At 40.2% G+C, this 6,000-nt stretch overlaps 1 long non-coding RNA gene across 2 annotated transcripts in view; it reads left to right on the top strand.

Annotated features, from left to right (window-relative positions):
* Positions 1-758: 758 nt before the first annotated feature.
* The window catches only part of LOC112586883, a 28,941-nt gene continuing 23,699 nt past the window's right edge, over positions 759-6,000 (top strand). Inside the window, exon 1 of one of the 2 annotated variants that reach the window (XR_006553338.1) lies at positions 759-978. This is a non-coding gene — a long non-coding RNA (uncharacterized LOC112586883). The remainder of the gene's footprint in view (positions 979-6,000) is intronic. The other variant, XR_006553337.1, reaches the window with a different exon arrangement.

Genomic DNA, 6,000 nt, shown 5'->3' with positions numbered 1-6,000 from the left:
TGAACACTACTATATATGAAACAGATATCCAACAAATACCTACTGTGTAGCACAGGGAACTCTACTCAATATTTTGTAATAACCTATATATAAGAAAAAACAGGGCTTCCCTGGTGGCTCAGATGGTAAAGAATCTGCCTGCAATGCAGGGGACCCAGGTTCAATCTCTGGGTTAGGAAGATTCCCCTGGAGAAGGGAATGAGTAGCCACTCCAATATTCTTGCCTAGAGAATCCATGGACAGAGGAGCCTGGTAGACCACAGTCCATAGGGCACAGAGTTGGACATGACTGAGCAACTAATATTTTCTTTCACTTTCAAGGAAAAACAACCTGAAAAAGATTACGTGTATATATATATACTTTTTCATACACACACACACAATTGAATCACTGTGCTGTACACCTGAAACTAATATGGCACTATGAAGCAACTATATTTCAATAAAGTAAAAAAAATAAATTACAAAAAAAGAAGAGAGAGAAAGAGAATGAGAGGGAGAGATACATAAGTCCCAATTCTCTCTCCTCGAGTCTCTGAATATTTCCCACAGCTTGTTCCTCAACAATATTTAGAGAGTCAATTTTCCATGAAAATTTGTGCTTAAAAGATCACATGGGGAGAAACATTTATTTATTTAGTTTGTCCTAAATTTAACAGTCTTTTTAACAGTCTTTTTATATTCCAGTCTTTTTGCTGAAAATGTATCCTGGTCTGATGCCATCACAAATAATGTTGCAATGAGCATTATCCCTGTGCCTTTATGTACTTGTTCCAGTTTCAGTCCAATTCTTAGAAGTGAAACTGATGATCAAAGTACATTTCTGTCTCTTGAATACTCCACAATGCCCAGCAGCACTTGCCGAGTACTGGACACATGGCCTGTGCTTAACAAGAGGTAGTACAGCAATGCAGTTGGAGCATCGGCTCTGTGACCAGCCAGTGCCAGCTCCACAACTCATGGCCTGTGTGACCTCAGGTAAGTTATTCAACCTTTCAAAACCAGGGTTTACCATCTATTAAGTGAACTAACAATAATAACATATTGAGGGAGTCATGTGCCAGGTACTGTTTTAAGTGCTCCATTCATTACTTCTCAAACTACTTCATGATGAAGATTCTATTAGTATCTCCTTTTACAGATGAGGAACGAGGCACAGGAAGGCTGCACACTTTGTCCAAGGTCATATAGCTAGTAAATAGTGAGACCAGGCTTATCCCCAGAAAGTCTGGCTCCAAAGCCTGTCTTTTAAATACTTTCTTATAGGGGATTTGCATATGATAAGGAGAACTGATAGTGAGAAGAATATGGGAAAATATGTAGGTAGGTGGGTAGGTAATAGACGGAGAGAGAGGGAGAGAGAGAATGGATTTAGCATGATGTGCAGCCCTCAGTGAATTCATGCGGCCTGGCTGGAGCAGAGATGTGATGCCAATCCTTCCTCCTGCAATGCACATCCTTTAAGAATGGACCATCAGCTACTCTCTCCATTCATCTCACCCTCTCCTTCCTTCCCGTCTGCCATATGTAAAATGGATAGCCAATGAAATTTGCTGTATGATTCAGGGAACTTGCACTGGGGCTCTGTAACAATCTACAGGGTGGGAAGGAGGTTCAAGAAGAAGAGGACATATATATACCTATGGGTAATTCATGTTGATGTATGGCAGAAATTAAACCAGTATTGTAAAACAATTATCCTTCAATTAAAAATAAATAATTTTTTAAAAAAAAAGAATGGATAAGCAGCAATATAAAACAAACAACTCAATTAAAAAATGGCAGAAAATCTAAATAGACATTTCTCCAAAGAAGACATGGGTTTCCCTTGTAGCTCAGTTGGTAAAGAACCTGCCTGCAATGCAGGAGACCAGAGTTCAATTCCTGGGTTGGGAAGATCCCCTGGAGAAGGAAATGACAACCCATTCCAGTATTTTTGTCTGGAAAATCCCATGGATAGAGGAGCCTGGCAGGCTACATCCAGTCCATGGGGTTGCAAGAGTCAGACACAACTTAGTGACTAAACCACCAGCACCAAAGAAGACATACAGATGCCCAACAGTACATGCAGAGGTACTCAACATGCTAGTTGTTAGGGAAATGCAAATCAAAACCACAGTGAGGTATCACCTCACTCCAGTCAGAAGGGCCATAATCAAAAAGTCTACAAATAATAAATACTAGAGAGGGTGTGGAGAAAAGGGAACCCTTCTGCACTGTTGGTGGGAATGTAAATTGGTACACAGTCGCTATGGAGAAAAGTACAGAGGTTCCTTAAAAACTAAAAATAGAATTATACAATCCAGCAATCTCATTCTTGGACACATATTTAGAGAAAACCATAATTTGAAAATAATAATAACCAATAGTCATTACAGGCTATTTATAATAGCTAAGACATGGAAGGAACCTAAATGTCCATTGACAGATGAGTGGATAAAAATGTGGTACATATATACAATGGAATATTACTCAGCCATAAAAAAGAAGGAAATAATGCCATCTGCAGCAACATGGATTGGACCTAGAGATTATCATACTAAGTGAAACAAGCCAGACCAAGACAAATATATGATATTGCTTATATTTGGAATGTAAAAATAAAGACAAATTAACTTATTAACAAAACAGAAACAGGCTCACATACTTAGAGAATAAAACTTATGGTTACTGGGGGGTGAGGGGGTGCTAAGGGTGCGAAGAAGGAATAGATCAGGAGTTTGGGATTGATGTGTACACATTGCTATATTTAAAACAGATAGCCAACAATGACCTACTGCATAGCACAGGTAACATAGTCAATGTATTATAATAACCTATAAAGGAAAAGAATCTGAAGAAGAATTATATATATACACACACACACATATATATATACATATGAATTGCTGTGCTATATACCTGAAGCTAACATGATATTGGAAATCACCTACACTTCAAAAAGGAAAAAAATAGATGAGGTGACTTCATGGATTTCCTTAAGATTTCATTTCTAGGAAGAGGAAGGTTGGGAATGGAGAAGCATGTTACTCTGGAAATCAGTTAAATCTTCTAGCCCAGAAAGCAACAGAATCATTGGAATATGTATATTTTTTAGATTGGGAAGATTAAGGAAGTTGTAATGACTATAAAAAATTCATGTTGATATGTGGCAAAACCAATACAATATTGTAAAGTTAAAAAAAAAAAATTAACCTTCTATCCAAGGAAACCAAAACAGGGGGGTGGAACTACTTATGGAACATGACCTTGGCTGGGAACAACGAACTGTTGGGCCAGACCATCTGGGGAAATTCTTTCCTATCAAGTGGAGCATGATATTCCAGAAGGGGTGGGCGAGGTTCCTAAAGGGTGAGGCTGCTTCTTCCAGGTTAAATGCTTTACATGCATCATTTCATTTAATTCTCATAGCAGCTAACTGAGGCAAATGGGATTATTGTCCCTGTTTGATCAATGAAGAAACTGAAGCACAAAGAGGTGATATGACTTATCCTGGAGTCTGTGCTCTTATCCATCACAGTTAGCCTGAAGAAGAGGTGCATGTTTGTCATAAGGAGAGCACAGGCAAGACAACAGAGATGGGGGTTTGTCCAGGTGCGTAACCTTGGGCAACATACCTCACAGCTCCAAGCCTCTGTGTTCTCATCTATAAAATGGGCACAGATCAGATATCCAACGTACAGGTAGAGTGACAGATAAGGGAATTCATATAGCACACTGAGCACAGTGGCTAGTACGTGGCTAGCGACTGGTACTGGTACACGGTACTCGTACTCTTGAGAAATACATTAAGAACCAGAATATACAGATTTCTTCTTCTGCTTCTTTTTTCGTTTTTTAACTGGTATCAAAAATCACAGTGATTAAGATTAGGCCCTTTATATAGATTGTAACTATTTTATATTGTAATGAGTACCAAAGTGTCTCTTGCTCAGGAAGTAGAATAGATACAGCATAGATCATATGTCACTAGTTCTAATGACGCCAAGATGACAGTTATGGATTGACTGTTTTTACCAGCAACTTGCCAGACTCCATGTGGTTTCAGAATTTTCCCTCTGTGGGACTCAATTGTGCCATCCACAGAATAAGGATTCAACTATAATTTCTAATTTCTTAACAAAACTGAGAAACCTAAAGAAAATTCTAAAAAATAATCACCCAGCATATAGAATAAGCCCTTGCTTGGCTCTTACTGATGGAAGAGTTTGTTCTAGGGGTAAAAAGTGTGAGTTACAGAAGTTTTTTTTTTTTTTTTTTTTTTTAAAGAGAAATGCTATTTCATCATGATATGATAATAGTCACTGTTTATGAGCCCTATGACTCAGCCTGGGCCATGTGCCTGACACTCATCAGTTTATTCAGTCCTCCCAACAGTCCTGCAAAGTCAAGAGTTATAGCTTTTCCTTCTTAAATAATGAAGAAGCTGAGGGTTTCAGAGAGAAGTGACTCACAGGATATACCAGTTTCTCTGTTATCTTGTTTCCCCCAAACCTTATCATAACAGATATTCCTATTATGAAGTCCCTATAACTGAAACAAAACAGCCAAAAGAGTCCTATAATGGATTATTTAAAAATTATTCTACATATAGTTTCTATCGTATGACATGCTGCTGCTGCTGCTCAGTCATGTCTGACTCTGTGCGACCCCAGAGACGGCAGCCCACCAGGCTTATAAATAGTTTCTTGGCTTAGTTCAAATTACAGACATTCTCAATTACGTGCAATAATGAGCTTCAACCATGTATGCTATGCTTCTTTTGAAATCCTGAAACAAAGAAGACAGAGAAATATATTTGTTGAGTCTCTGTGCCCCTAACTCAGCAAGGTTTCCTCCTGGGTGAAGCTGGCCCAGGGCCATTCTCCCTCCCACGAGCTCAGGAAGACCCCTTTAGGATAAGTCCCCCTGCCCTCCTTGTGTTTGTGCCAGCAAGACTGTTCAGCCTCCTGCTTGTGGGCAGTGAGGGAAGATGAAGAAATAAACACCCTTAAGTTGTTAAAAGAAAAAGCACTTGGGAAAAGATTATCCTGGAACTAAGAACTTGGGGTCGCACAGAGTCGGACACGACTAAAGCGACTTAGCAGCAGCAGCAGCAGCAGCAAGAACCTTTATGGCGATTCCTAAGTCGAGGTCAGCAAGTTTCAGAGAAGCCAGCTTGGATGGAGATTCAGATCAGGACAAGCCTACTGCAAATAACAAACAGATGGGGGTGAAGCCCAGGCTCCCTGTCATCTTGGTGGACTGCCTTCACCCTAAGAGGACCAGGCTGCAGAGGAGGTGATAGACTCACCATGACTAAAGGCCAGCTCCAAAGGGTCGCAACAGTTACTCTGGCCTTAAATGGCTTCCATTATGTACAAATCTATGCATGATTTTCAGTTTCCTCCCTTACATTTCCTTGAGCACTTCATACGCTTGCTTTCTCAGTGGCTATGGGCTTGCATCTCCTCTGACAGAAAATGTTTTTCCTCAACTCCTCCTATTTCAGGTCTCCCCTCCTCACAGTTCTTCCCTGACCGTCTTCCCTGTAAGGTCTTTCCCGCTCTCCTCCCTTTACTGTTTGGTCCCTTCATGGCACGTGGTGTGAGTCTAATTCCAAATCTTTTTGTTTGTCTGTTTATTGTCTGTTTCTGCCATCAGTCTCTAAGCCCCAGAAGGGCATGTCTGGCGGCTCACTGTTGATTCCAGGGCTGAGCAGAGCTGGAGACAGAGTATGTGCTCAATAAATGTTAGCCAAGTGAATTGCTCCCAACTGCCCCCAACATATTTGGAAGAAAATTTCAGTGCAGCCAAGGAGTAAGGGATTATTAAGGGCCTTTGTAAAGAGCTTAATTCAATTTTTAAGGTATCCTCAGAGATGAATCCCAGGAGGAAGAGCCACATAAGTTGGTTTGTGGTATTTCCTGAAAATGTCTTGATGAGATTGCTTAGCTGGCATCCAAAAGCTATGGGAATGCTGCCCCTTTCAGAGTTTGTCTTTTCTCAGTCTTATTTCCA

The sequence above is a fragment of the Bubalus bubalis genome, chromosome 9, assembly GCF_019923935.1.
Source record: "Bubalus bubalis isolate 160015118507 breed Murrah chromosome 9, NDDB_SH_1, whole genome shotgun sequence".
NCBI lineage: Eukaryota > Metazoa > Chordata > Mammalia > Artiodactyla > Bovidae > Bubalus > Bubalus bubalis.
Note: the sequence above shows the minus strand (reverse complement) of the source record. Positions and strands in the feature narration are given on the sequence as shown.